Source organism: Cebidichthys violaceus, unplaced genomic scaffold (genome assembly GCF_023349555.1).
Source record: "Cebidichthys violaceus isolate CVI_PGR_0920_01 unplaced genomic scaffold, fCebVio1.0.p SCAF_65, whole genome shotgun sequence".
Taxonomy (NCBI): Eukaryota; Metazoa; Chordata; class Actinopteri; order Perciformes; family Stichaeidae; genus Cebidichthys; species Cebidichthys violaceus.
Window position 1 is genome coordinate 18,555 of NW_027176872.1, and position 11,446 is coordinate 30,000.

The window sequence follows — 11,446 nt, forward strand, 5'->3', positions numbered from 1 at the left end:
CTTTGTTCTCAAATCAGCCTAAAACTGCTTTTGAGAGCATGAAATGCTGAGAAAGTAACTTAAACCAGTAAATGAGTGTAAACATCAAGTATTATTGAAAACATCATGGAAATGTTAAATCAACTGTCTTGAGCCATCTTTATGATGAAAATCATTTCACAAAATCTATTTTTGGAAGAAAATCTTTGAAACTCTGTTTACTTCCACAAAAACAGCTTTTGTTCTCTAATCAACCTGAAACTGCTTTTGAGAGCATAAAATGTTCAGAAAGTAACTTAAACCAGTAAATGAGTGTAAACATTAAGTATTATGGAAATGTTAAATCAAGTGTCCTGATGCAAATCCTGTGAAGAAAATCTTTGAAACTCTGTTTACTTCCACAAAAACAGCTTTTGTTCTCTAATCAACCTGAAACTGCTTTTGAGAGCATAAAATGTTCAGAAAGTAACTTAAACCAGTAAATGAGTGTAAACATTAAGTATTATGGAAATGTTAAATCAAGTGTCCTGATGCAAATCCTGTGAAGAAAATCTTTGAAACTATGTTTAATTCCACAAAATAAACTTTTAGCTTCTTCCCAGCCTGAAACTACGAGCATAAGAAGTGAAAATGCATCTTTAGCCAGTAAAGTGCCGTTAGCATCAAGTTTCTGAGCAAAACATCATGAAAATGTTAAATCAACTGTCCTAAGTCACTTTTTTGAGGAATATCTTTAAATCTCTGTTTACTTTCGCAAAATCAGCCTAAAACTGCTTTTGAGAGCATAAAATGTTCAGAAAGTAACTTAAACCAGTAAATGAGTGTAAACATCAAGTATTATTGAAAACATCATGGAAATGTTAAATTAACTGTCCTGATGCAAATCCTGTGAAGAAAATCTTTGAAATTCTGTTTACTTCCACAAAAACAGCTTTTGTTCTCAAATCAGCCTAAAACTGCTTTTGAGAGCATGAAATGCTGAGAAAGTAACTTAAACCAGTAAATGAGTGTAAACATTAAGTATTATGGAAATGTTAAATCAAGTGTCCTGATGCAAATTCTGTGAAGAAAATCTTTGAAACTATGTTTAATTCCACAAAATAAACTTTTAGCTTCTTCCCAGCCTGAAACTACGAGCATAAGAAGTGAAAATGCATCTTTAGCCAGTAAAGTGCCTTTAGCATCAAGTTTCTAAACAAAACATCATGAAAATGTTAAATTAACTGTCCTGATGCAAATCCTGTGAAGAAAATCTTTCAAATTCTGTTTACTTCCACAAAAACAGCTTTTGTTCTCAAATCAGCCTAAAACTGCTTTTGAGAGCATGAAATGCTGAGAAAGTAACTTAAACCAGTAAATGAGTGTAAACATCAAGTATTATTGAAAACATCATGGAAATGTTAAATCAACTGTCTTGAGCCATCTTTATGATGAAAATCATTTCACAAAATCTATTTTTGGAAGAAAATCTTTGAAACTCTGTTTACTTCCACAAAAACAGCTTTTGTTCTCTAATCAACCTGAAACTGCTTTTGAGAGCATAAAATGTTCAGAAAGTAACTTAAACCAGTAAATGAGTGTAAACATTAAGTATTATGGAAATGTTAAATCAAGTGTCCTGATGCAAATCCTGTGAAGAAAATCTTTGAAACTATGTTTAATTCCACAAAATAAACTTTTAGCTTCTTCCCAGCCTGAAACTACGAGCATAAGAAGTGAAAATGCATCTTTAGCCAGTAAAGTGCCGTTAGCATCAAGTTTCTGATCAAAACATCATGAAAATGTTAAATCAACTGTCCTAAGTCACTTTTTTGAGGAATATCTTTAAATCTCTGTTTACTTTCGCAAAATCAGCCTAAAACTGCTTTTGAGAGCATAAAATGCTGAGAAAGTAACTTAAACCAGTAAATGAGTGTAAACATCAAGTATTATTGAAAACATTATGGAAATGTTAAATTAACTGTCCTGATGCAAATCCTGTGAAGAAAATCTTTGAAATTCTGTTTACTTCCACAAAAACAGCGTTTGTTCTCTAATCAACCTGAAACTGCTTTTGAGAGCATAAGATGCTGAGAAAGTAACTTAAACCAGTAAATGAGTGTAAACATCAAGTATTATTGAAACATCATGGAAATGTGTTAAATCAAGTGTCCTGATGCAAATCCTGTGAAGAAAATCTTTGAAACTATGTTTAATTCCACAAAATAAACTTTTAGCTTCTTCCCAGCCTGAAACTACGAGCATAAGAAGTGAAAATGCATCTTTAGCCAGTAAAGTGCCGTTAGCATCAAGTTTCTGAGCAAAACATCATGAAAATGTTAAATCAACTGTCCTAAGTCACTTTTTTGAGGAATATCTTTAAATCTCTGTTTACTTTCGCAAAATCAGCCTAAAACTGCTTTTGAGAGCATAAAATGCTGAGAAAGTAACTTAAACCAGTAAATGAGTGTAAACATCAAGTATTATTGAAAACATCATGGAAATGTTAAATTAACTGTCCTGATGCAAATCCTGTGAAGAAAATCTTTGAAATTCTGTTTACTTCCACAAAAACAGCTTTGTTTTCAAATCAGCCTAAAACTGCTTTTGAGAGCATGAAATGCTGAGAAAGTAACTTAAACCAGTAAATGAGTGTAAACATCAAGTATTATTGAAAACATCATGGAAATGTTAAATCAACTGTCTTGAGCCATCTTTATGATGAAAATCATTTCACAAAATCTATTTTTGGAAGAAAATCTTTGAAACTCTGTTTACTTCCACAAAAACAGCTTTTGTTCTCTAATCAACCTGAAACTGCTTTTGAGAGCATAAAATGTTCAGAAAGTAACTTAAACCAGTAAATGAGTGTAAACATTAAGTATTATGGAAATGTGTTAAATCAAGTGTCCTGATGCAAATCCTGTGAAGAAAATCTTTGAAACTATGTTTAATTCCACAAAATAAACTTTTAGCTTCTTCCCAGCCTGAAACTACGAGCATAAGAAGTGAAAATGCATCTTTAGCCAGTAAAGTGCCGTTAGCATCAAGTTTCTGATCAAAACATCATGAAAATGTTAAATCAACTGTCCTAAGTCACTTTTTTGAGGAATATCTTTAAATCTCTGTTTACTTTCGCAAAATCAGCCTAAAACTGCTTTTGAGAGCATAAAATGCTGAGAAAGTAACTTAAACCAGTAAATGAGTGTAAACATTAAGTATTATGGAAATGTTAAATCAAGTGTCCTGATGCAAATTCTGTGAAGAAAATCTTTGAAACTATGTTTAATTCCACAAAATAAACTTTTAGCTTCTTCCCAGCCTGAAACTACGAGCATAAGAAGTGAAAATGCATCTTTAGCCAGTAAAGTGCTTTTAGCATCAAGTTTCTAAACAAAACATCATGAAAATGTTAAATTAACTGTCCTGATGCAAATCCTGTGAAGAAAATCTTTGAAATTCTGTTTACTTCCACAAAAACAGCTTTTGTTCTCAAATCAGCCTAAAACTGCTTTTGAGAGCATAAAATGCTGCGAAAGTAACGTAAACCAGTAAATGAGTGTAAATATCAAGTATTATTGAAAACATCATGGAAATGTTAAATCAACTGTCTTGAGCCATCTTTATGATAAAAATCATTTCACAAAAACTATTTTTGGAAGAAAATCTTTGAAACTCTGTTTACTTCCACAAAAACAGCGTTTGTTCTCTAATCAACCTGAAACTGCTTTTGAGAGCATAAGATGCTGAGAAAGTAACTTAAACCAGTAAATGAGTGTAAACATCAAGTATTATTGAAAACATCATGGAAATGTGTTAAATCAAGTGTCCTGATGCAAATCCTGTGAAGAAAATCTTTGAAACTATGTTTAATTCCACAAAATAAACTTTAGCTTCTTCCCAGCCTGAAACTACGAGCATAAGAAGTGAAAATGCATCTTTAGCCAGTAAAGTGCCGTTAGCTTCAAGTTTCTGATCAAAACATCATGAAAATGTTAAATCAACTGTCCTAAGTCACTTTTTTGAGGAATATCTTTAAATCTCTGTTTACTTTCGCAAAATCAGCCTAAAACTGCTTTTGAGAGCATAAAATGTTCAGAAAGTAACTTAAACCAGTAAATGAGTGTAAACATCAAGTATTATTGAAAACATCATGGAAATGTTAAATCAACTGTCTTGAGCCATCTTTATGATAAAAATCATTTCACAAAATCTATTTTTGGAAGAAAATCTTTGAAACTCTGTTTACTTCCACAAAAACAGCGTTTGTTCTCTAATCAACCTGAAACTGCTTTTGAGAGCATAAGATGCTGAGAAAGTAACTTAAACCAGTAAATGAGTGTAAACATCAAGTATTATTGAAAACATCATGGAAATGTGTTAAATCAAGTGTCCTGATGCAAATCCTGTGAAGAAAATCTTTGAAACTATGTTTAATTCCACAAAATAAACTTTTAGCTTCTTCCCAGCCTGAAACTACGAGCATAAGAAGTGAAAATGCATCTTTAGCCAGTAAAGTGCCGTTAGCATCAAGTTTCTGATCAAAACATCATGAAAATGTTAAATCAACTGTCCTAAGTCACTTTTTTGAGGAATATCTTTAAATCTCTGTTTACTTTCGCAAAATCAGCCTAAAACTGCTTTTGAGAGCATAAAATGCTGAGAAAGTAACAAACCAGTAAATGAGTGTAAACATCAAGTATTATTGAAAACATCATGGAAATGTTAAATTAACTGTCCTGATGCAAATCCTGTGAAGAAAATCTTTGAAACTATGTTTAATTCCCAAAATAAACTTTTAGCTTCTTCCCAGCCTGAAACTACGAGCATAAGAAGTGAAAATGCATCTTTAGCCAGTAAAGTGCCTTTAGCATCAAGTTTCTAAACAAAACATCATGAAAATGTTAAATTAACTGTCCTGATGCAAATCCTGGGAAGAAAATCTTTGAAATTCTGTTTACTTCCACAAAAACAGCTTTTGTTCTCAAATCAGCCTAAAACTGCTTTTGAGAGCATAAAATGCTGCGAAAGTAACGTAAACCAGTAAATGAGTGTAAATATCAAGTATTGTTGAAAACATCATGGAAATGTTAAATCAACTGTCTTGAGCCATCTTTATGATAAAAATCATTTCACAAAATCTATTTTTGGAAGAAAATCTTTGAAACTCTGTTTACTTCCACAAAAACAGCGTTTGTTCTCTAATCAACCTGAAACTGCTTTTGAGAGCATAAGATGCTGAGAAAGTAACTTAAACCAGTAAATGAGTGTAAACATCAAGTATTATTGAAAACATCATGGAAATGTTAAATCAACTGTCTTGAGCCATCTTTATGATGAAAATCATTTCACAAAATCTATTTTTGGAAGAAAATCTTTGAAACTCTGTTTACTTCCACAAAAACAGCTTTTGTTCTCTAATCAACCTGAAACTGCTTTTGAGAGCATAAAATGTTCAGAAAGTAACTTAAACCAGTAAATGAGTGTAAACATTAAGTATTATGGAAATGTTAAATCAAGTGTCCTGATGCAAATCCTGTGAAGAAAATCTTTGAAACTATGTTTAATTCCACAAAATAAACTTTTAGCTTCTTCCCAGCCTGAAACTACGAGCATAAGAAGTGAAAATGCATCTTTAGCCAGTAAAGTGCCTTTAGCATCAAGTTTCTAAACAAAACATCATGAAAATGTTAAATTAACTGTCCTGATGCAAATCCTGGGAAGAAAATCTTTGAAATTCTGTTTACTTCCACAAAAACAGCTTTTGTTCTCAAATCAGCCTAAAACTGCTTTTGAGAGCATAAAATGCTGCGAAAGTAACGTAAACCAGTAAATGAGTGTAAATATCAAGTATTATGGAAATGTTAAATCAAGTGTCCTGATGCAAATCCTTTGAAGAAAATCTTTGAAACTATGTTTAATTCCACAAAATAAACTTTTAGCTTCTTCCCAGCCTGAAACTACGAGCATAAGAAGTGAAAATGCATCTTTAGCCAGTAAAGTGCCGTTAGCATCAAGTTTCTGATCAAAACATCATGAAAATGTTAAATCAACTGTCCTAAGTCACTTTTTTGAGGAATATCTTTAAATCTCTGTTTACTTTCGCAAAATCAGCCTAAAACTGCTTTTGAGAGCATAAAATGCTGAGAAAGTAACTTAAACCAGTAAATGAGTGTAAACATCAAGTATTATTGAAAACATTATGGAAATGTTAAATTAACTGTCCTGATGCAAATCCTGTGAAGAAAATCTTTGAAATTCTGTTTACTTCCACAAAAACAGCTTTTGTTCTCAAATCAGCCTAAAACTGCTTTTGAGAGCATGAAATGCTGAGAAAGTAACTTAAACCAGTAAATGAGTGTAAACATTAAGTATTATGGAAATGTTAAGTCAAGTGTCCTGATGCAAATCCTGTGAAGAAAATCTTTGAAACTATGTTTAATTCCACAAAATAAACTTTTAGCTTCTTCCCAGCCTGAAACTACGAGCATAAGAAGTGAAAATGCATCTTTAGCCAGTAAAGTGCCGTTAGCATCAAGTTTCTGATCAAAACATCATGAAAATGTTAAATCAACTGTCCTAAGTCACTTTTTTGAGGAATATCTTTAAATCTCTGTTTACTTTCGCAAAATCAGCCTAAAACTGCTTTTGAGAGCATAAAATGTTCAGAAAGTAACTTAAACCAGTAAATGAGTGTAAACATCAAGTATTATTGAAAACATCATGGAAATGTTAAATCAAGTGTCTTGAGCCATCTTTATGATAAAAATCATTTCACAAAATCTATTTTTGGAAGAAAATCTTTGAAACTCTGTTTACTTCCACAAAAACAGCTTTTGTTCTCTAATCAACCTGAAACTGCTTTTGAGAGCATAAGATGCTGAGAAAGTAACTTAAACCAGTAAATGAGTGTAAACATCAAGTATTATTGAAAACATCATGGAAATGTGTTAAATCAAGTGTCCTGATGCAAATCCTGTGAAGAAAATCTTTGAAACTATGTTTAATTCCACAAAATAAACTTTTAGCTTCTTCCCAGCCTGAAACTACGAGCATAAGAAGTGAAAATGCATCTTTAGCCAGTAAAGTGCCGTTAGCATCAAGTTTCTGATCAAAACATCATGAAAATGTTAAATCAACTGTCCTAAGTCACTTTTTTGAGGAATATCTTTAAATCTCTGTTTACTTTCGCAAAATCAGCCTAAAACTGCTTTTGAGATCATAAAATGCTGAGAAAGTAACTTAAACCAGTAAATGAGTGTAAACATCAAGTATTATTGAAAACATCATGGAAATGTTAAATTAACTGTCCTGATGCAAATCCTGTGAAGAAAATCTTTGAAACTATGTTTAATTCCACAAAATAAACTTTTAGCTTCTTCCCAGCCTGAAACTACGAGCATAAGAAGTGAAAATGCATCTTTAGCCAGTAAAGTGCCTTTAGCATCAAGTTTCTAAACAAAACATCATGAAAATGTTAAATTAACTGTCCTGATGCAAATCCTGGGAAGAAAATCTTTGAAATTCTGTTTACTTCCACAAAAACAGCTTTTGTTCTCAAATCAGCCTAAAACTGCTTTTGAGAGCATAAAATGCTGCGAAAGTAACGTAAACCAGTAAATGAGTGTAAATATCAAGTATTATTGAAAACATCATGGAAATGTTAAATCAACTGTCTTGAGCCATCTTTATGATAAAAATCATTTCACAAAATCTATTTTTGGAAGAAAATCTTTGAAACTCTGTTTACTTCCACAAAAACAGCGTTTGTTCTCTAATCAACCTGAAACTGCTTTTGAGAGCATAAGATGCTGAGAAAGTAACGTAAACCAGTAAATGAGTGTAAACATCAAGTATTATTGAAAACATCATGGAAATGTGTTAAATCAAGTGTCCTGATGCAAATCCTGTGAAGAAAATCTTTGAAACTATGTTTAATTCCACAAAATAAACTTTTAGCTTCTTCCCAGCCTGAAACTACGAGCATAAGAAGTGAAAATGCATCTTTAGCCAGTAAAGTGCCGTTAGCATCAAGTTTCTGATCAAAACATCATGAAAATGTTAAATCAACTGTCCTAAGTCACTTTTTTGAGGAATATCTTTAAATCTCTGTTTACTTTCGCAAAATCAGCCTAAAACTGCTTTTGAGAGCATAAAATGCTGAGAAAGTAACTTAAACCAGTAAATGAGTGTAAACATCAAGTATTATTGAAAACATTATGGAAATGTTAAATTAACTGTCCTGATGCAAATCCTGTGAAGAAAATCTTTGAAATTCTGTTTACTTCCACAAAAACAGCGTTTGTTCTCTAATCAACCTGAAACTGCTTTTGAGAGCATAAGATGCTGAGAAAGTAACTTAAACCAGTAAATGAGTGTAAACATCAAGTATTATTGAAAACATCATGGAAATGTGTTAAATCAAGTGTCCTGATGCAAATCCTGTGAAGAAAATCTTTGAAACTATGTTTAATTCCACAAAATAAACTTTTAGCTTCTTCCCAGCCTGAAACTACGAGCATAAGAAGTGAAAATGCATCTTTAGCCAGTAAAGTGCCGTTAGCATCAAGTTTCTGAGCAAAACATCATGAAAATGTTAAATCAACTGTCCTAAGTCACTTTTTTGAGGAATATCTTTAAATCTCTGTTTACTTTCGCAAAATCAGCCTAAAACTGCTTTTGAGAGCATGAAATGCTGAGAAAGTAACTTAAACCAGTAAATGAGTGTAAACATCAAGTATTATTGAAAACATCATGGAAATGTTAAATCAACTGTCTTGAGCCATCTTTATGATGAAAATCATTTCACAAAATCTATTTTTGGAAGAAAATCTTTGAAACTCTGTTTACTTCCACAAAAACAGCTTTTGTTCTCTAATCAACCTGAAACTGCTTTTGAGAGCATAAAATGTTCAGAAAGTAACTTAAACCAGTAAATGAGTGTAAACATTAAGTATTATGGAAATGTTAAATCAAGTGTCCTGATGCAAATCCTGTGAAGAAAATCTTTGAAACTATGTTTAATTCCACAAAATAAACTTTTAGCTTCTTCCCAGCCTGAAACTACGAGCATAAGAAGTGAAAATGCATCTTTAGCCAGTAAAGTGCCGTTAGCATCAAGTTTCTGAGCAAAACATCATGAAAATGTTAAATCAACTGTCCTAAGTCACTTTTTTGAGGAATATCTTTAAATCTCTGTTTACTTTCGCAAAATCAGCCTAAAACTGCTTTTGAGAGCATAAAATGTTCAGAAAGTAACTTAAACCAGTAAATGAGTGTAAACATCAAGTATTATTGAAAACATCATGGAAATGTTAAATTAACTGTCCTGATGCAAATCCTGTGAAGAAAATCTTTGAAATTCTGTTTACTTCCACAAAAACAGCTTTTGTTCTCAAATCAGCCTAAAACTGCTTTTGAGAGCATAAAATGCTGCGAAAGTAACGTAAACCAGTAAATGAGTGTAAACATCAAGTATTATTGAAAATATCATGGAAATGTGTTAAATCAAGTGTCCTGATGCAAATCCTGTGAAGAAAATCTTTGAAACTATGTTTAATTCCACAAAATAAACTTTTAGCTTCTTCCCAGCCTGAAACTACGAGCATAAGAAGTGAAAATGCATCTTTAGCCAGTAAAGTGCCGTTAGCATCAAGTTTCTGATCAAAACATCATGAAAATGTTAAATCAACTGTCCTAAGTCACTTTTTTGAGGAATATCTTTAAATCTCTGTTTACTTTCGCAAAATCAGCCTAAAACTGCTTTTGAGAGCAAAAAATGCTGAGAAAGTAAATTAAACCAGTAAATGAGTGTAAACATCAAGTATTATTGAAAACATCATGGAAATGTGTTAAATCAAGTGTCCTGATGCAAATCCTGTGAAGAAAATCTTTGAAACTATGTTTAATTCCACAAAATAAACTTTTAGCTTCTTCCCAGCCTGAAACTACGAGCATAAGAAGTGAAAATGCATCTTTAGCCAGTAAAGTACCGTTAGCAATAAGTTCTGATCAAAACATCATGAAAATGTTGAAAAAAAGTGACTCAGGACAGTTGATTTAACATTTTCATGATGTTTTGATCAGAACGTGATGCTAACGCAACTCTACTGTCTAAAGATGCAGTTTCAGGCTGGGAAGAGGCCAAAAGCTGATTTTGTGGAAGTAAACAGTTTTAAAGATTTTCTTCAAAAAAGTGGCTCAGGACGGTCGATTTAACATTTTCATGATGTTTTGATCAGAACTTGATGCTAACGGCACTTTACTGGCTAAAGATGCATTTTCACTTCAATGCAGTTTCAGGCTGGGAAGAGGCCAAAAGTAGATTTTGTGAAAGTGATTCTTTAAAAAAAAAATGGCTCAGGACATTTAACCATTTAAGATCACATCCCCAGAAATATTGAAGTTACTTAAAAATATTTGCAAAATATGACCAAAAAACAGTAAATGTCTTCATATCTTTCAGTCAACACCCAAGCATCTTCTCTTCTTTAAAGCACGTGTTTAAGGCCAACACACTGGCGAAGTTTGCCAGTGTGTTCTGAGCGGTTAAGTAAGGGAAAATCTGTGCGCTGCGACATGGAGAGAGAAATGTGTTGTTAAAATGATGTAAAGTCACTTCTAGTTTGAATAAAAAGCAAGGGCACCATGAAGAGTAGACTAGAAACAAACGTACGTGTTTGATGTTAACTTTCTCATTAAGTCTGATCCCTGAATCTTAGGTCTATTATATAATCCAAGGAGTGTTCCTGATGGAAAAGCTCTATCAGGGAAACAATTTTGACACCTTACTATCTTGATAATAGAACTACACATTGTACAGGTCAACAAAGATAGTTTGTGACAACAGTGTTTACAATTGTCCTTTACCTGGGCTACAGCATCATCTCTGGTTGATTCCTCATGGTGAACTCAGATCTAAAGGGAACATCTCTGTCTCTACGGCCACAGCAGAAGCCTGATAGTTTGTCACCTGGAATTCAGATTGAAAGAAGAATGAATTACTAATTTATAGAAATGATGTGGAGACACAAGTTACAAAGGTTATCGCATGTGGAGGCCATTTCTGAAACAGCATATATCGTAAAGCTAAGTGCATGGCATGGTCTATTCTAGAGATCTAACATGTCTCACAACAACATTTGTGTTTGTGTGTGAGGTTAAATTCAAAATCAATTAAAGTGAGATAAAGACAGGAGGGCCCCATGAAGAAAACAAACGTGTGTTTGATGTTAACTTTCTCTATGGCTGCAAGACTAGATATCTGTTTCAGATTAAGTCTGATCCCTGAATCTTAGGTCTATTACATAACCCAATGAGTGTTCCTGATGGAAAAACTCTATCAGGGAAACAATTTTGACACCTTACTATCTTCATAATAGAACTACATATTGTACAGGTCAACAAAGATAGTTTGTGACAACTTTGCCTTATATAATGTATCTCTGGTGTCAGGGCTCCACTCTCATTAATCCAAGAATGCATGAAT